At 39.8% G+C, this 20729-nt stretch overlaps 1 long non-coding RNA gene across 1 annotated transcript; it reads right to left on the reverse strand.

Moving 5' to 3' along the window:
• Positions 1-1239: 1239 nt before the first annotated feature.
• Positions 1240-12709, reverse strand: LOC133247531 (uncharacterized). Its single transcript, XR_009736422.1, has 3 exons — positions 12544-12709; positions 2630-2711; positions 1240-2288 (listed from the first exon to the last, which is right to left on the reverse strand). It is a non-coding gene; the product is annotated as an uncharacterized LOC133247531 (long non-coding RNA).
• Positions 12710-20729: the final 8020 nt, after the last annotated feature.

Raw genomic sequence — 20729 nt, forward strand, 5'->3', positions numbered from 1 at the left:
CATTCAGAAAACGAAGATCATGGCATCCTGTCCCATCACTTTATGGGAAATAGATGGGGAAACAGTGGAAACAGTGTCAGACTTTATTTTGGGGGCCTCCAAAATCACTGCAGATGGTGATTGCAGCCATGAAATTAAAAGATGCACACTCCTTGGAAGGCAAGTTTTGACCAACCTAGACAGCATATTCAAAAGCAGAGACATTACTTTGCCAACAAAATTCTGTCTAGTGAAGGCTATGGTTTTTCCAGTGGTCATGTATGGATGTGAAAGTTGGAATGTGAAGAAAGCTGAGCGCCAAAGAATTGATGCTTTTGAACTGTGGTGTTGGAGAAAACTCTTGAGTGTCCCCTGGACTGCAAGGAGATCCAACCAATTCATCCTAAAGGAGATCAGTCCTGGGTGTTCTTTGGAAGAAATGATGCTAAAGCTGAAACTCCAGTACTTTGGCCACCTCACATGAAGAGTTGACTCATTGGAAAAGACTCTGTCCAGGTTCGATGCACAATACTGGATGCTTGGGGCTAGTGCACTGGGACGACCCAGAGGGATGGTATGGGAGGGAGGAGGGAGGAGGGTTCAGGATGGGGAACACATGTATACCTGTGGCGGATTCATTTTGATATTTGGCAAAACTAATACAATTATGTAAAGTTTAAAAATAAAATAAAATTAAAACAAAACAAAACAAACAAACAAACAAAAAAGACTCTGATGCTGGGAGGGATTGGGGGCAGGAGGAGAAGGGGACGACAGAGGATGAGATGGCTGGATGGCATCACTGACTTGATGGACGTGAGTTTGAGTGAACTCTGGGAGTTGGTGATGGACAGGGAGGCCTGGTGTGCTGTGATTCATGGGGTCGCAAAGAGTCGGACAAGACTGAATGACTGAATTGAACTGAACTGAAAGGACAGTAGGCAGCCCAGATGGTGAAGGATCACCTGCAATGTAAGAATTGAATCCAGGATTCAATGCCTGGATCAAGAAGATCCCCTTGAGAAGGGCATGGCTACCCACTGCAGCTTCTTCCCTGGAGAATTCCATGGACAGAGGAATCTGATGGGCTACAGTCAATCAGTTCACAAAGAGTGGGGCATGACTGAGCAACTAACACTTTGACTTTAGCTATCATTTTCAAAGGAGAGTAGAGGTAGATATTGAACTTGCACCAAAGGCAATCTAAAAGATAATCTTTGTAAATTGCTTACAAATTTTATGTCGAAGATTCTTAAAGATAGCTCTCCAACTTTGATTTCTCTCCCTATGTTGTAGCAGGATGGTAGCTAGGTATGGGCAGAAAAATGGGGGCAGGGGCCAGGTGGTGGGAAATTATACATCTTGCAAAAAGCTGGGGCCCATAGGCAGACGAAGGAAAGCAGGAACCTCCACACTGACAGGAAACCACATATTTGGGGTGATAAGGGTTTAGGTAGCAGACAGAGAAAGGTGGCAAAGGGCAGGAATCTGCTGCATCCAAATGTAACTTGATTAGTTTGTTAGGGTCCATAAGTGGCTCATAGTATATTGTTTAAAAACGGCCCATTGTGGTGACCTGAAAAACAAAGGATGAAGTGACAGTGGCCACGTGGCCCTAATGGCATTCCATTTTTTCCTTAAGACGACATCCTGTTTCTCCATGTTGGTGCCAGTTTCTCAAGACTACATGACCACCCAACTATGAGACCCCTCTGAATACGTGATCATAAGACCCCAGCTGTGGGCTAAAGATAAACTAAGGCCCCCTCCCTTTGGGGCACAGTTTCCCATCAATAGGGTATAAGAAGTGTGACTGTAAAGGGAGAGCCCTGATTTTTCACTAAAGCCAGTCACTTTCTCTCTTCCTATAATAAATCCTTCTCTGCCTGACTGCCCAGCTTGTTCTCTTTTTCTCTGCTTTATGATGTTCTTATTGCAATAGAAATAACCTTACAGATAAGAAGTGCCCATCATGCACTGACATCATGACACTTTCTGATCTAAGCTAAATAAGGATAAAAATCCCTCCTCCCCTTGGGAAATTGGAGGTGGGATGAGAATCCTGGGAAGATGACCCCCAAACTCCTCCTTCCTTAGTAAATATTCTGCCCCTTCGTTTGTACATCCCTCATAACCAGCTTGCCAAAGAAACCTAGAGCAGCAGCTTCTCACCGGTCTGCCTGCTCTCCCTCAGAGGGCACACATATCCTTGCTTAAGTAAACTTTTACTTTGCTTTCTTAACTTCTCTGTTTCTTCTCTGAATTCTTTCATGATGAAGAACCTTAAATTCACTGGCAACATCAACATCCTGTTGCAAAGACAAAGGTTAGAGTTTCTGATTTCATATAGATATTTGATTTTACCTATAATACTTTAGAACTACCTTTTGAAATTGATAATTTTATAATTAAAGAAGTAATAATTTTCTGCTAATATTGTAGACTGATTTTATTATAAATTTATAATGCTGTAATAGCAAGACTTAAACTTATTGTTTATATTTTTTTCCATAAATGGATGGATTACTAATCCTTCTTGCTATGACAATTGTTAATTTTTCCTAGCCCTTCAACTAAATAACAGTTTTTAGAACTCTCCTTAGATTCTGAGTCATGAAAGATCTCCAAGATGTGTTAATTAATGACTTACCATGGAAACAAAGAAGGAGATTGTGGAGGAGTGATTGATATTTACATCCTGTGGTACTTCAGTTCAATTATACCATTGAAACCTAGAACAATGCAATACTTTAAAGACCAGTTTTTTGCATTCTTAAATGTTCTATGCCTACTTATTCTAGAGAATTGTAGGTTATTTACAGGCTCTGGGAGGAAGGCCTTTGTGTTTTAAGCTAGGTGAGAACTCATTATTTGGTGTCTATTATTTTTTATGACACCTCATCATCAACGACTACTGCTAAGGCATTTACGCAACATTACTCTAACTCCTGTTTAGTGAGTTACTATAGAAACACATGTTCATGTAAAAATATCTCTTTTGACTTAAAAATTAAATTTTTGCTCAATTTACTACTTACTTGTTACATTCCTTGAGTCAAATGCATGGAATCCTTTGGAATAAGTGTCATAACGTGAAGTACAATAGGAAATATATTTTTCTAAAGACGAATTCTCCATGTAAACTGTTTTGTGTTAACGTTTCCTACCTTTCAGCTAGAGAAAATGACTTGTGTTATTTCCTACAATTATTGGTAGGAACTGTATAAAAGCATACAATGAATAAAACTTTTCAAGTCACCATCTTGCAAGAAAAGCAAGTCTTGGAACAAGGCTCTTTCTGATCAAATTTTAAGTATAGTAACACAGTGCTATTTAATACCAAAAATCAAAGTAGGAAGTAAGGAGAACATGAAATAAGTCGTCCCTGGTGTCAGCATTTATGGTTCACTTGGGTAACATTTCAGAATGCTGGTCTTGTGATATTAGCTTTTTCCGCCAAGTGGCACATAGTGTTGTGTTTTCTGGTCTAAATTCCAGACTTAGAATGAGTAGCTTAGAAACTGAGGCAAAAGGGTGCCTGCTAACATCTAGTTTAATTTTAGAAATGTTTTTAATTGTAGTCAGCTTAATTTTTACTAAGGATATGCATATAAAATAATGGAGGAGATGGATCAGTTCATTACTGTTGACATTGCACAACAGAATCAGTCTGCTAATGTGTTTCTTCTTTATTTATTCAATCATTAAGCACTTTTGAGTATTTATTTCTATGCCAAGATTACTATCAAAGTTGCTGAAAAGAAATAGAAACATGAATAAGGCATGGCTCCTGGCTTCCAGAAATCAGTACAGGCTAGTGAGAGTTTAATATTGCCCGTGCATGTATGCTGCTGCTGCTGCTGCTAAGTTGCTTCAGTCGTGTCCGACTCTGTGCGACCCCATAGACGGCAGCCCACCAGGCTTCCCCGTCCCTGGGATTCTCCAGGCAAGAACACTGGAGTGGGTTGCCATTTCCTTCTCCATTGCATGTATGGGGGGATTTTAAATTGTTGATCATTTAAATTAAAATTTGGCATTTGCAACTGATTAAAAATAGAAAAGCATAATTGGAGGAAGTTTATTAAGAGTCGCCAGTCCAGGTTCTATGTAAGAAACTGGAAGCTTGAGGCTGGTGCACTGGGACGACCCGGGGGGATGGTATGGGGAGGGAGGAGGGTTCAGGATGGGGAACACATGTATACCTGTGGCGGATTCATTTTGATGTATGGCAAAACCAATACAATATTGTAAAGTTAAAAAATAAAATTAAAAAAATGGAAAAAAAAAAAGAAGATATTCTAAATCACTAATGCAGAGAAGGAGCAGATTTCTCATTCTGTGAGACTCATATCCCTCTCAAACTGAGGTTACTCACAATCTTAAGTTCCTATTCTAATTGAGTTTACTCTTTAGGTAAGCTCAATCAATGTTTGGTATTCTCCTGTCCTCTCTCCCTTGGTAAGCATTTAATTTTCTTGAGGCTCACATAGCATCATGAGAGCATAAGGTGGAGGTAAGAAAGTTTGAATTCACTCATGCTTGATTCCTGTCCCTGTATTCTGGCCTCTACTTCATAGTAATGAAGATACATTCCTTGGATAGAAGTATGTTATATGGCATGCCATGACAGTGATTAATGTTTGGCTGTATGAGCACTTGATGCAGAATGCTTTCAACTAGTCCACACAGTAATGGTTCTTTTGAATTAGAGCTGTGTCTACCACCTGGGAAGATGATTGTTATCTTGCTTTTTGAAGTTATTCAGTCAATCAGTATTCATGAGATACATATTTGTGATACAGTGAGTTGATGTGCATGGGTTTTCCTGGGTTTACCATATACCCTAACATTGAGAGAGTTTCCCTGGTAGTTAAGCTGGTAAAGAATCTGCCTGCAATGCAGGAGACCTGGGTTTGATTCCTGGGTAGGGAAGACCCACTGGAGAAGGAATAGGCTACCCATTCCAGTATTCTTGGGCTTCCCTGGTGGCTCAGCTGGTAAAGAATCCGCCTGCAAGGCAGGAGACCTGGGTTGGATCCCTGAGTGGGGAAGATCTCCTGGAGAAGGGAATGGCTAGCCACTCCTTATTCTGGCTGGGAGAATTCCATAGACTGTATACTCCATGGGGTCACAAAGAGCCAGACACAACTGAACAAGTTTTACTTTCACTACCACTGAGAAGCAGTTTGTCTTATAAAAGAGTAGAAAACTCAGGAACAGTTGGGAGTCAAATTCCTGTGAGGTTGTGAAGTGTTAGTCACTCAGCTCAGTGATGTCCAACTCTGTGATCCCATGGACTGAGGCTCACCAGGCTCGTCTGTCCGTGGGATTCCCCAGGCAAGAATACTGGATTGATTGCCATTTTCTTTTCCAGGGGCTCTTCCCCACTCAAGGATAGAACCCATGTCACTTGTGACTCCTGCATTGGCAAGTAAATTATGTACCACTAATGCCACCTGGGAAGCTCCACTTTAAAGATTATTGAGACAAAATTATGTTGGAATAAGAAAAGCCATGAGCATCCTCTAAGAGAGAATCTTGAAACAGGTTATAGTAACTATTATGTCTTTGTGGTGGTAATGAGTGTCCATTTGATGTGCAAGGCATAGTTACCATGTGTTATATGTAATCATACAAGTGGGTATATGCATCCAAATACATATTTAGAAAATTTGTATTTAGAAATTCAGTGAAATTTGTATTTAGAAATTCAATGAAATACAAAGAAATTTGTGTTTATAATGTCCTCAATATGATCTATCTGATGGTTAAAAATGCCCTCCTGTGGACTCACTTAATTATAATACCATCCTCCAACTAGACCTCTTTTGTAGATGAGAAGGAAAATGGTCAGAAGTCCCATATATACAGGTTATCTTTGTTTGGAAATAAAAAAAACCTCTAATGCAGGAGTTGTGGGCTTGTTCCTTCTATGCTCCCTATAATTTCCCCAAAACTTTCAGGTTCAAACTGTCCCCCTTATCCAGGGCTGCCCAAACCTAGCCCACAGGAGCCTCCACAATCTCTGGTAATGCCTCCATCATGAGCAGTAGCAGCTCCTATCCCAGTGGATCCTAACCCAACTCCGATAACCTCTAGGCTATATCCTTCTGTCCTTCCAGTACAGGAAGTTCCTAATGGGGACTTGGGATCCATGCGAGTCCATGTCCCTTTCCCCCTCCAAGATTTAAGACAAATTAAATTAGACCTAGGAAGCTTTACTGAAGATCCTGACAACTATAAAGTGTTTTCCAGGATCTAACACAATTTTTTGAAATGGCATGGAAAGATGTCATGCTAATCCTGACTAGCACCCTTACTGACAATTAAAGTAGTAGACTAAAAATGCCCAGTAATGGGGAGATGAATGGTATGCTACTAGCATGCAGGGGAGATCTGACAGTGAATCAGCCTGGTTACCTACAGAGTTCCAGGCAGTGCCCATCAGTTCAGTTCAGTCGCTCAGTCGTGTCTGACTCTTTGCAACTCCATGAGTTGCAGCACGCCAGGCCTCCCAGTCCATCACCAACTCCCGGAGTTCACTCAAACTCACGTCCATCGAGTCGGTGATACCATCCAGCCATCTCATCCTCTGTTTTCCCCTTCTCCTCCTGCCCCCAATCCCTCCCAGCATCAGAGTCTTTTCCAATGAGTCAGCTCTTCGCATGAGGTAGACAAAGTACTGTAGTTTCAGCTTTAGCATCATTCCTTCCAAAGAAATCCTAGGGCTGATCTCCTTCAGAATGGACTGGTTGGATCTCCTTGCAGTCCAAGGGACACCCAAGAGTCTTCTCCAACACCACAGTTCAAAAGCATCAACACTTCAGCACTCAGCTTTCTTCATAGTCCAACTTTCACATCCACACATGACTACTGGAAAAACCATAGCCTTGACTACACGGACCTTTGTTGGCAAAGTAATGTCTCTGCTTTTCAATATGCTATGTAGGTTGGTCATAACTTTCGTTCCAAGGAGTAAGCATCTTTTAATTTCATGGCTGCAATCACCATCTGCTGTGATTTTGGAGCCCCCAAAAAGTAAAGTCTGACACTGTTTCCAATGTTTTCCCATCTATTTGCCATGAAGTGATGGGACCAGATGCCATGATCTTCGTTTTCTGAATGTTGAGCTTTAAGCCAACTTTTTCACTCTCCACTTTCACTTTCATCAAGAGGCTTTTTAGTTCCTCCTCACTTTCTGCCATAAGGGTGGTGTCATCTGCATATCTGAGGTTATTGACATTTCTCCCAGCAATCTTGATTCCAGCTTGTGCTTCTTCCAGCCCAGTGTTTCTCATGATGTACTCTAATCTTACTGCACTGTGGTCAGAAAGGATGATTGGGATGATTTCAATTTTTTGAATTTACCAAGGCTAGATTTATGGCCCAGGATGTGATCTATCCTGGAGATGGTTCCATGTGCACTTAAGAAAAGGTGAAATTTATTGTTTTGGGGTGAAATGTCCTATAGATATCAATTAGGTCTAACTGGTTCATTGTGTCATTTATTTATTTATTAATTTAAAAAATTTTTATTTTATTTTTAAACTTTACATAATTGTATTAGTTTTGCCAAATATCAAAATGAATCCACCACAGGTATACATGTGTTCCCCATCCTGAACCCTCCTCCCTCCTCCTTCCCCATACCATCCCTCTGGGTCGTCCCAGTGCACTAGCCCCATGCATCCAGTTTCGTGCATCAAACCTGGACTGGCAACTCATTTCATACATGATATTTTATATGTTTCCCAAATCTTCCCACCCTCTCCCTCTCCCACAGAGTCCATAAGACTGTTCTATACATCAGTGTCTCTTTTGCTGTCTTGTACACAGGGTTATTGTTACCATCTTTCTAAATTCCATATATATGTGTTAGTATACTGTATTGGTGTTTTTCTTTCTGGCTTACTTCACTCTGTATAATAGGCTCAAGTTTGTGTTTCCTTGTTGATTTTCTGTTTCGTTGATCTATCCATAGGTGTGGGTGGGATATTAAAATCTCCCGCTATTATTGTGTTATTGTTAATTTCCCCTTTCATATTTGTTAGCATTTGCCTTACATATTGTGGTGCTCCTATGTTGGGTGCATATATATTTATAATTGTTATATCTTCTTCTGGGATTGATCCTTTGATCATTGTGTAGTGTCCTTCTTTGTCTCTTTTCATAGCCTTTATTTTAGAGCCTATTTTATCTGACATGAGTATTGCTACTTCTGATTTTTTTTTTTTTTGGTCTCCATTTGCATGAAATATCTTTTTCCAGCCCTTCATTTTCAACCTGTATGTGTCCCCTGTTTTGAGGTGGGTCTCTTGTAGACAACATATATAGGGGTCTTGTTTTTGTATCCATTCAGCCAGTCTTTGTCTTTTGATTGGGGCATTCAACCCATTTACATTTAAGGTAATTATTGATAAGTATGATCCTGTTGCCATTTACTTTGCTGTTTTGGGTTCGAGTTTATATACCCTTTCTGTGTTTCCTGCCTAGAGAAGATCCTTTAGCATTTGTTGGAGAGCTGGTTTGGTGGTGCTGAATTCTCTCAGCTTTTGCTGGTCTGTAAAGCTTTTGATTTCTCCTTCATATTTGAAGGAGATTCTTGCTGGGTACAGTAATCTGGGCTGTAGGTTTTTCTCTTTCATCACTTCAAGTATGTCCTGCCATTCCCTCCTGGCCTGAAGAGTTTCTATTGAAAGATCAGCTGTTATCCTTATAGGAATCCCCTTGTGTGTTATTTGTTGTTTTTCCCTTGCTGCTTTTAATATTTGTTCATGTTTGATCTTTGTTAATTTGATTAATATGTGTCTTGGGGTGTTTTTCCTTGGGTTTATTCTGTTTGGGACTCTCTGAGTTTCTTGAACTTGTGTAACTATTTCCTTTCCCATTTTAGGGAAGTTTTCAACTATTGTCTCCTCGAGTATTTTCTCATGGCCTTTCTTTTTGTCTTCTTCTGGGACTCCTATGATTCAAATATTGGGGCATTTCACATTTTTCCAGAGGTCCCTGAGGTTGTCCTCATTTAATTCTTTTTTCTTTTTTCCTCTCTGCTTCATTTATTTCCACCATTCTATCTTCTACCTCATTTATCCTATCTTCTGCCTCAGGTATTCTACTGTTGGTTCCCTCCAGAGTGTTTTTGATCTCATTTATTGCACTATTCCTTATTGATTGACTCTTTTTTATTTCTTCTAAGTCCTTGTTAAACATTTCTTGCATCTTCTCAATCCTTGTCTCTGGCTATTTTTCTGTAACTCCATTTTGTTTTCAAGATTTTGGATCATTTTTACTATCATTCTTCTGAATTCTTTTCCAGGTAGACCCCCTATCTCTTCCTCTTTTGTTTGGTTTGGTGGGCATTTGTGATGTTCCTTTACCTGCTGAGTATTTCTCTGCCTTTTCATCTTATTTAGATTGCTGTGTTTGGGGTGGCCTTTCTGTATTCTTGCAGTTTGTGGTTCCTCTTTATTGTGGAGGTTCATCCCTGTGGGTGGGGTTGGATGAGTGGTTTGTCAAGGTTTCTGGTTAGGGAAGCTTGCGTCTGTGTTCTGGTGGGTGGAGCTGAATTTCTTCTCTCTGGAATGCAATGAAGTGTCCAGTAGTGAGTTTTGAGATGTCTATGAGTTTGGTGTGACTTTGGGCAGCCTGTATATTGAAGTTCAGCTATGTTCCTGCTTTGCTGGAGAATTTGTGTGGTATGTCTTTCTCTGGAGCTTGTTGGCTCTTGGGCGGTGCTTGGTTTCAGTGTAGGTATGGAGGCTTTTGAATGATCTCTTATTGATTAATGTTCCCTGGAGTCAGGAGTTCTCTGATGTTCTCAGGTTTTGGGCTTAAGCCTCCTGCCTCTGGTTTTCAATCTTATTCTTACAGTAGCCTCAAGACTTCTCCATCCATACAGCACCAATGATAAAACTTCTAGGTTAATGATGAAAAGATTCTCCACAGTGAGGGACACCCAGAGAGGTTCACAGAGTTACATGGAGAAGAGAAGAAGGAGGAGGGAGATGGAGGTGACCAGGATGAGAAGAGGGGGAATCCAGCCAGTAAACAATTCCCTATGTGCTCTCCACTGTCTGGAACCCTCAGAGAGGTTCATGGAGTTACACAGAGAAGAGAAGAGGGAGGAAGGAGATAGAGGTGAGGGGGAGAAAAAGGGGAATCAAAAGGAAAGAGATAGATCTAGGCAGTACTCTGTTCCCTAAGTGTTCTCCACAGCCTGGAACACACAGAGATTCACAGAGTTGTGTAGAGAGGACAAGGGGGAGGGAGGAGATAGAGTTGACCTGGGGGAGAAAAAGGAGAGTCAAAAGGGGGATAGAGTAATCAAGCCAGTAATCACACTCTTAAGTAAAAATGGGTACTGAAGATTGGATTCTTAAATGTACCATATTGATAACAAATACCAAAAAGCAAAGATTAAAAATCTACAGTAGAGGTTAGACTCTCAAAAATACAATATTAAAAAAAATCACAAAAAGTATAAGAAATATATATGAAGTTTGCTTTAAAAATAGGGTCTTTTTTTTTTTTTTGCAAGGTAATAATAGTAGATTATAAAAATGAAAATTAAAAGAGTAATAGGGGACTTTAAAAAAAGAAAAAAATTTAATTAAAAAAAATGATAATAGTAAAAATATATCTAGGAATTTCTCTGGAACTGTTGCGGGCAGTGTGGGGTCAGTTCAGTTTCAGATAGTTCCTTGTTCCCGCTTATACTTATCAAAATCAATAGGCCCTTTCCAGTGTAGTCAGTGTTAACTACAGGGATTTTAATCTGTTGCACCTGTCACTTCCAAAGCGGTTGCCTCTGTTTATCTGGCTTCTTCTGTTTGCAGGTCTCTTCAGTGTCTAATTTCTGCCCTGACACAAGAAGGTGAAAGTGGTCTCTTGTTTAGGCTCATTTGTTCAGTCGTGCTGTGGGGAGGGAGGAACACTGCAAAAAAAATATCACTGGCATGTGTGGGGAGTGTTCGCAGTGTCTCAGCCACACTAGGTTTGCCCCGGCTCATGGTGTGTGTGCTTTCCCAGTCTATACTGCTCAGGCTCCAGGTTGCCCTGCAGGGAGTGGGCCCTGGATTGCGTGCACTTCCCCGCTCTAAGCCACTCAGGTTCAGGTTCTTGGGTAGTCCACGAAGGCACAGACTCAGTTGGGCCTGTGTTTTGTGCCCTTCCCAGGTCCAAGAAGCTCAGGCAACCAGGTGCTTGGTGAGTGCACTCTCCTCAGGTGGCGAGTGTGTCTTATCACCTCCCTGGTCCCAGCCGCTTGGTTTCCTGGGTGGCAGTGGTGCACCCACCTCCAGTGTGCCATGTGTCTCTTCGGGGAAGCTGAGCTCTGGCTGCGACCCTCCCAGCGGATGTCAACAGTCTGGAATCCCAGGAAGTCTTGGTTAGAAACCGGAAGCCTGTTCGCAGTTTGGTAGGGAATGCCATCTCTGGGGCCAAGTTTGCCCCTTTCTGGCTATGGCTGGTGCCCATCTGCCCCCTGCCTCCAGCGGGGGTTGGACTGGTCCACAGCCTGCTAGCTCTCCTCTGGTATTCATTCAGTCCTTTGTTCTGTGAGCAGACCTGGCAGTGCCTTAGGTCAGAGCTTTTGCTGGATAGTTCTGTCGCTCTCTCTCTCTCTCTTTTTATCCGCTCTCTCTCTCTGGCTATCCCACAGTTTAGGTTGCTATCTCATGTTAGCTCCCTCAGATTGCCCTCAGGGCATTCAGGCCCAGTCCTTACCCCAAGCAATGCAGCCTGCTCCTCCATGTTCAGCCCCCTCTTGCTGGTGCCAGATGTGAGCGTCTGGGGTACTTCTCTCCTGGGAGTTGCCATTAGGCACATAATCTGTGGGTTTTATTTATTTATTTATTTTTCCTCCTGGTTATGTTGCCCTCTGAGATTCCAAAACTCCCCACAGACCCGCCAGTGAGAGGGTTTCCTGGTGTTTGGAAACTTCTCCTCTTTGAAGACTCCCTTCCCGGGATGGATCTCTGTCCCTAACTCTTTTGTCTCTCTTTTTATCTTTTATATTTTGTCCTACCTCTTTTCGAAGACAATGGGCTGCTTTTCTGGGTGCCTGATATCCTCTGCCAGCATTCAGAAGTTGTTTTGCGGAATTTGCTCAGCGTTCAAAAGTTCTTTTGATGAATTTGTGGGGGAGAAAGTGGTGTCCCCTTCCTATTCATCCGTCATCTTAGGACCGCACCCCCCCCCAACCACACACACACACACACACACACACACACACACACACACACACTCCAGTATTCTTGTCTGGAGAATCCCCACGGAAAGAGGAGCCTGGAGGGCTATGAATGGTCCATGTGGTTGCAGAGTCAGACACGACTGAGCAACTAAACACAGCACAGAGATATATAAGACTTTGTAATCCTATATATACAAGATAGAATAAATAAGAATCATAGAGTCACTACTCCTATGGACAGCTACTACAAATAACAGTGTCTCATGGGCTGTTTAAATTCCTGTCGTATAATATGACACTAATAATTTATGAAAAGGAAACAGAAGGAGGCAGAAAGGAAGGAATGGCTAGACAGCAAGTTAGAGAACACATACCTTCAAGCAACTTGCTTTTGTGGTCAGTGGAATTGGAAAGGAGGCCAGCCAAGAGTGAAAAATGAATAATAGTTGGTACAGTCGAACTGGCTGAATATTTTCCCAAAGATCTAAGAAATATTTATAAAATATTTAAAGAGGTAAAAGTTTCAGCTAACTGTGTATATCATAACATAGATATCCTTTAATTGACTGAGGTCTAATGATAGTCTTTATATTTCAAGGTTGGAGGATATAATTTTCTGGTGCCATGAAATATTCCTCCACTTAAGAGGCCCAAATCTTCTTGTTTTCTCTCTGTTATTCATGTCATTTATTCTCTTGGGTCTACTAGTACTTTATTTAGCTAAAGTCTATCTACATGATGAAAGTGAAAGAGGAGAGTGAAAAAGTTGGCTTAAAGCTCATCATTCAGAAAACTAAGATCATGGCATCCAATGCCATCACTTCATGGCAAATAGATTATTTTTGGGGGCTCCAAAATCACTGCAGATGGTGACTGCAGCCATGAAATTAAAAGATGCTTATTCCTTAGAAGGAAAGTCATGACCAACCTAGACAGCATATTCAAAAGCAGAGACGGACCTTTGCCAACAAAGGTGCGTCTAGTCAAGGCTATGGTTTTTCCTGTGGTTATGTATGGATGTGAGAGTTGGACTATGAAGAAAGCTGAGCACTGAAGAATTGATGCTTTTGAACTGTGGTGCTGGAGAAGACTCCTGAGAGTCCCTTGGACTGCAAGCAGATCCAACCTGTCCATCCTAAAGGAGATCAGTCCTGAGTGTTCATTGGAAGGACTGATGTTGAAGCTGAAACTCCAATACTTTGGTCACCGGATGCAAAGAGCTGACTCATTGGAAAAGACCCTGATGCTGGGAAAGATTGAGGGCAGGAGGAGAAGGGGACGACTGAGGATGAGATGGTTGGATGGTATCACTGACTCGATGGACATGAGTTTGGGTAAACTCCGGGAGTTGACAGACAGGGAGGCCTGGCATGCTGTGATCCATGTGGTTGCAAAGAGTCGGACACGACTGAGTGACTGAACTGAACTGATTTTATACTAGCAGACAATGAACTAACTCTTTAATATGCCTACCTAATATTCAGTTGTGAAACATGATTTATTTATCAAGATCCTTACTGGTGAGCATTTCATTTATTTACATTCTTTTGGTGTTATTAACTGTGGTATAATAACTTATCATGGGAAAATATAATTTCACACACTTGTAAATACTGATATTTTTGTAGAATAGAATAGATTTCTGAATTGCAATTTCCAGGTCAAATGGTATATGCACTTTAAAAGCAGCTTTATTGAGGTTTTATTGACATACAATAGACTATACATGATTAAAGTGTTTGTTCAATTTAATAAATTTTGATGTATATGTACAACCATGATCCATGATCACAATCAAGATTATGAACATATCCATCTCCTGCCAAAACATATTCATGCCCCTTTGTATTCTGTCCTAGTCTGTCCTTTTGCCCAACACCTTCTGGTTCTTAGGCAACCAGTGATCAGCTATATTTCACTGTGGGCTAGTTTACATTTTATAAAATTTTATGTAATCAGAATTATGCAGTATGTAATCTTTTGTTTGGAGTTCTTTCATTGGAATAATTATTTTGAGATTTATTTGAGTTGTTGCCTCTATCAATAAACCATTGTTTTTATTGTGTGCCTGTCAGCATATCTGGAAGTTCCAGCAGTGGCACAGGACTAGAAAAGATCAATCCTCTTTCCAGTTTCCAAGAAGGGTAGTAGTAAAGACTGTTCAAGCCATCAGACAATTGCACTTGTCTCCCATGCTAGTAAGATCACGCTTAAAATCTTACATGCTAGGCTTCAACATTGTTCAAACCAAGAACTTCCAGACATCCATGCTGAGTTTAGGAAAGGCAAAGGAACCAGGGATCAAGTTGCCAACATTCTCTGGATCATAAGCACGCAAGGGAACTCCAGAAAAACATCTACCTGTGTTTCATCTACTAAGCTAAAGCCTTTGACTGTGTGGATCAGAACAAACTATGGAAAGCTCTTAAAGAAATGGGAATACCAGACCATCTTACCTGTCTCCTGAGAAACCTGTATGTGGGTCAAGAAGGAACTGTTAGAAACCTGTATGGAACAATTGACTAGTTCAGGACTGAGCAAGGAGTACAACAGGGCAGTCTGCTGTCAACCTGTTTGTTTAACCTACATGCTGAGCACATCATAAGAAATGCTGAGGTGAATGAATTACAAACTAGAATCAAGATAGGTGAGAGAAACATCAACAACCTCTAATGGCAGAATGGCAGAAAGTGAAGAGAAATGAAAAGAGCCTCTTGATGAGGGTGAAGGAGGAAAATGAGAGATATGGCTTAAAACTAAATATTAAAAAAACTAATATCATGGCATCTGGTCCCATCACTTCATGGCAAATAGGAGAAAAGTTGAAAGTAGTGACGGATTTCCTCTTCCTTGGCTCTAAAATCACTGCAGATGGTGACGTGACTTCAGCCATGAAATCAGGAGATGATTGCTTCTTGCAGGAAAGCTATGGCAAACCTAGACAGTTGTGTTGAAAATAAAGACATTACTCTGCTGACAAAGGTCCATATAGTCAAGGCTATGGTCTTCCCAATGGTCGTGTATGGATGTGAGAGATGGACCATAAAGAAGGCAGAGGGCCAAGAACTGATGCCTTGTCTGACTCTTTGTGACCCCATGGACCGAAGCATGCCAGGTTTCCCTCTCCTTCACTATCTCCGGGAGTTTGTTCAAATTCAAGTCCATTGAGTGGGTGATGCTAACTATCTCACCCTCTGTTGCCCCTTCTTCTTTTTTGTTCAGTCTTTCCAAGCATCACAGTCTTTTCCCTTGAGTTGGCTCTCCGCATCTAGTGGCCAAAGTATTGAAGCTTCAGCTTCAATATCAGTCCTTCCAATGAATATTCGAGGTTGAATTCCTTTCAGACTGACTGGTTTGATCTCCTTGCAGACCATGGGACTCCAAGAGTCTTCTCTAGCATCACAATATGAAAGCATCAATTCTTCAGTGCCCAGCCTTCTTTATGGTCCAACTCTCACATCCATACATGACTTCTGGGAAAACCATAACTTTGACTATACAGAATTTTGTCAGCAAAGTGATGATTCTGCTTTTTAATGTGCTGTCTAGGTTTGTCATAGCTTTCCTTCCAAGGAGTAAACGTCTTTGAATTTCATGCTTGCAGTCAATATCAGCAGTGATTTTTTAAATGTTTACCTTTTTTTAAAATAGATGGTCAAATTATTTTGTCTATATTTTGCTATCTTATTAATATATTTAAATTGAAACATAATTGATTCACATAATTATATTAGTTTCAGGTGTACAGCATACTGATTCAATAATATTATTATACTCCTCTTAAAATTACTGCAAGATAATGACTATATTTCCCCATGCTATATAATGTATCCTTGTTGCTTATCTATTTTACAAACAATAGTTTGTGTCTTTGAATCCCATGTCCCTGTCTTGCTCCTGCTTCCCATCCCCACTGGCATCTACTAGTTTGTTTTCTATATCTGTGAGTCTGTTTCTGTTTTGTTATATGCATTCATTTATTTTATTTTTTAGATTCAACACACAAGTGATAACATACTGTCTTTCTCTGACTTATCTCACTAAGCATAATAATATCTAGGTCCATCCACACTGTTGCAAATGGCAGAATTTCATTCTTTTTAATGGCTAATTAATATTCCATTATGTGTGTATATATGTGACATTTTTCTTTATCTTTTGATGGGTACTTAGATTGCTTACATATCTTGGCTATAGTAGCTAGTGCCGTTATGAGTATTTGGATGCATGCTTCTTTTTGAAATAGCATTTTCATTTTCTTTGGATATGTTCCCAGCAGTGGAAATGCTAGATCATATGGTAGATCTCCTTTAATTTCTCTTCCTGTGTTCCATACTGGCTGCAGTAATTTACAATCCCACCAACAGTGTACTAGGGTTCCATTTTGTTGACATTTTCATAAACATTAGTTATTTGTAGACTTCTTGGTGATAGCCATATATACAGGTATGAAGTGATAACTCACTGTTGTTGTTTTATTTTTTAATCTGTGTATCTCTGATGATTAGTGATGTTTTTTTTTTCATGTACCTGCTAGCCATCTGTATATATTCTTTGAATAAATGTCTACTTATTTCTTAATGAGTGTCTTATGAGCTGTTAATATGTGTTGAATATTAACTACTTGGTCATATGATTTGCAAATAATTTCTCCCATTCAGTTGGTTACCTTTTCATTTTATTAATGGTTTCCTTTGCCACACAAAAGTTTTTAAATTTAAGCTGGTTTCACTTGTTTATTTTTGCTTTTACTTATTTTGCCTTAGGAGATAGATCCAAGAAAATATTGTAATGGTGACCTTACAGAATGAGTGTTTCTGAACAGATTGGCAATGGGTATTAGATCTTCTTTATATGTTCCATTGAATTCCCGTGTGAAGACATTTGGCATTGAACTTTAAATAAAAAAGTTTTGTCTGCACTGTTTTTATTGCAAAGCACAGGCCCTTTGTTGATGCACATGGGTTTTCTCTAGTTGTGGGACATGGGCTCTTGAGTGAGTGGGCTCAGTAGTTGAGATGTGTGGGCTTTGTTGCCCCATGGCATGTGGGATCTTAGTTCCTTGACCAGGGATCAAACTTGAATACTTGCACTGGAAGGCAGACTCTTAACCACCGTACCACCAGGAAGGTCTGTAGTTTTGAACTTTTGTTTGCAGGGAGATTTTTGCTACAAATTCAATTCCACTACTAGTGATCAGTTTGCTCAGATTGTTTATTTCCTCCTGATTCAGCTCGAAAGGTTGTATGTTTCAAGAAACTGCCAGTTTCTTTTTGGTTGTACATTTTATTGGTATATAACTTAAAAAAATTCTTATTGCAAAAAAAAATTTTGGCAAAACTATGTTAAATCATAGTTTCCTTTCATTTTTTTTTTCCTCTCTCTATGGTATTGGTTGTGATTTCCCCTCTTTTATTTCTTGTTTTATTTGTTCAGGTCCCCTCTCTTTTCTTCTTGATGAGACTGGATATAGTTTATCAAATTTGCTAATATTTTCTAAGAAGAGCTCCCAGTTTCTTTGATATTTTCTGTTGTATTTTAGTCTCTATTTTATTTATCCCTCTCTGATCTTTATTTTTCCCTTTCTCTTGCTGACTTTGGGCTTTCATTGTTTTTCTTTTCCTAATTCGTTTAGTTGAAAGGTTAGGTTTGTATGGTGGGTTTTTTCTTGTGTGAGGTAGGCCTGCAGTCACTATTCTAAAACTTCCCTTTTTGAACTGCTTTTGCTGCATCCCATTTTTGTCTTGTGGTATTTTATGATTTCCTATTTGCTTCCTTATTGCCCTTTGGTTTTCTGGTGCTACGGTGTTTAGTCTACAGGCATTTGTACTTTTCCCATTTTCTTTCCTGTGATTGATTTCTAGTTTCACTCATTGTAGTCAGGAAAAAATGCTTGATATAATTTCTGTCCTCTCAAATTTGTTGAGATGTGATTTGTGGGATAACATATAATCTATTCTGTAGAATGTTCCTTGTGCACTTGAAAAGAATATGTATTCCGCTGGTTTGGATCAACTGTCTTATAGATATCTATTAAGTCCACTGGTTTATTATGTTATTTAAGACCACTGTTGCCTTATTGGTTTTCTGTCTGGGTGATATGTAGATTGAGGTAAGTGGGTCATTAAAGTACCCTTCTCTTAATGTATTGTTTTCAATTTTCCCTTAATGTCCATCAGTATTTGCTTTATATATTTAGGTGCTCCTTATTGGGTCCATTTATATTAACCAGTGTAATATCCTATTTTGGTATTGATCCTTTCATCATAGTATAATATTCTTCTTTGTCTTTTGTTAAAGATTTTGTTTTAAAGTCTATGTTGCCTGTTATGAGTATTGCTAATCCCACTTTCTTGTTATTTCCATTTCCATCTAATGACTTTTTCCATTCTCTCACTTTCAGGCTCTGTGAATCCTCAGTTCTCAGGTGAGTCTTCTGTGAGCAATATATAGATGGATCTTGTTTTTCATTCAATCAGCCATCCTCTATCTTTTGCTTGGAGCATTTAGTCCATTGTCTTTTAAAGTAACTATTGATAGGTATGTTCTCAATGACTGCCATTTTGTTACTTGTTTTCTGTTTGTTTTGTAGTTCTTCTCTGTTCATTTCTTCATCATTATGTTTCTTCCTGTGGTTTGATGATTTTCTTTGGTTGTATGCTTGTACACCTTTCTTTTTCATTTTGCATTATCTATTGTAGGGTTTTGATTTGTGATTACTATGGGGTTCCTTTAGTAAGTCCTAAAGGAGATCAGTCCTAGATGTTCTTTGGAAGGACTGATGTTGAAGTTGAAACTCCAATACTTTGGCCACCTGATGCAAAGAGCTGACTCATTGGAAAAGACTCTGATGCTGGGAAAGATTGAGGGCAGGAGAAGAAGTGGAAGACAGAGGATGAGATGGTTGGATGGCATTACTGACTCAATGGACATAGGTTTGGGTGAACTTTGGAGTTGGTGATGGACAGGGAGGCCTGGTGTGCTGCAGTTCATGGGGTCGCAAAGAGTCAGACACAACTGAGTGACTGAACTGAACTACTATGGGGTTCATTATGTGGACCTATAACTAGATTTATTTGTTTCAAATAGGTATTCCTTTAAATTCAAGCACATTCCAAAAAAGCTACATTTTTAACCCCCTTCTCCTACATTTTGTGTTTTGATTTTACATTATCATGTTTATCCCTTCACTGATTATTGTAGATATACTTTATTTTGTATTTCTCTTTAAACTTAATACTATCTTATTTAAGTGATCAATCTCCAGCCTTTATTATATATTTGCCTTTCATAGAGAAATTTTGCCTTTTCAATAGATATTTAACTCTTATTATAGTTTTTTATTTTCCACTTTGAGAACGGCATTTAATATTTCTTTTAGGGTTCTGTGCGTGATGTCACTTCAGTTATGTCCAACTCTTTATGACTCCATGGACCATAGCCTGCCAGGCTCCTCTGTCCATGAGATTCTCCAGACAAGAATACTGGAGTTTTTTCCCACGCCCTCCTCCAGGGGATCTTCCTGACCTAGGGGTTGAACCCACATCGCCTAAGTCTCCTGCATTGCAGGTGGATTCTTTACCACTGAGCCACAAGGGGAGTCCATTTTAGGGTTAATTTAGTATTTATGAGCTCTTAGTTTTTCCTTGTTTGAAGCTGTTTATCTCTCCTTCAGTTATCTGTCTTCCATGGTGGCTCAGACAGTAAAGCATCTGCTTACAGTGCGGGAGACCCGGGTTTGATCCCTGGGTTGGGAAAACCCTCTGGAGAAGGAAATGGCACCCCACTCCAGTACTCTTGCCTGGAAAATCCCATGGATGGAGGAGCCTTGTAGGCTACAGTCCATGGGATCACAGCAGAGTATCCTAAATTGTAGGGTTTTCCCTTTTGGCACTTTGAATATATTATGCCACTCCCTTCTAGCCTTCAGATTTTCTGTGGAAAAGTCAGCTGATAGCCTCATGGTGACTCCCTTGGATACAACTTTTTGTTTTTCTCTTGCTTCCTGTAAAAATCTCTCAGTATATTTATCCTTTAGCATTTCAATTATATATATCAGCAAGGGTCTGTCTCAGTTCATCTTATTTGGGACCCTCTGTGTTTCTTAAACCTGGATATCTCTTTCCTTCTTCAGGTTGAGAATTTTTCAGCCATAATTTCATTAAATTCATTTTCAACTCCCTTCTCTTTCTCTTCCCTTCTAGAACCACTATATTGAAAATGTTGGTTTGTTTCCTGTTATCTCAAACATCATTGAAACTGCTATCATTTTGTAAAGTTACTTTTGTTAGTACTATTCTGATTGGGTGAATTCTATTATTCTAAATTCCAGATCATTTGGGTGTTGTTCTGTATCACCTACTCTGCTGTTTATTCCTTCTACTCTGTTTTCCATTTTACTTACTGTATTCTTCAATTCTGACTTATTCTTTTTATGTTTTTTTTTTAGCTCCTTGTTAAAATTCTCACTGTGTTTATTTATTCTTTTCCAAAATTCAGTTAGCATTCCTGTTTATGAGAGGGTTAACAGGTAGGAAGGCCAGAGGTCGCCAGGCAGCAA

This window comes from Bos javanicus, chromosome 5 (genome assembly GCF_032452875.1).
Source record: "Bos javanicus breed banteng chromosome 5, ARS-OSU_banteng_1.0, whole genome shotgun sequence".
In the NCBI taxonomy this organism is placed as follows: Eukaryota; Metazoa; Chordata; class Mammalia; order Artiodactyla; family Bovidae; genus Bos; species Bos javanicus.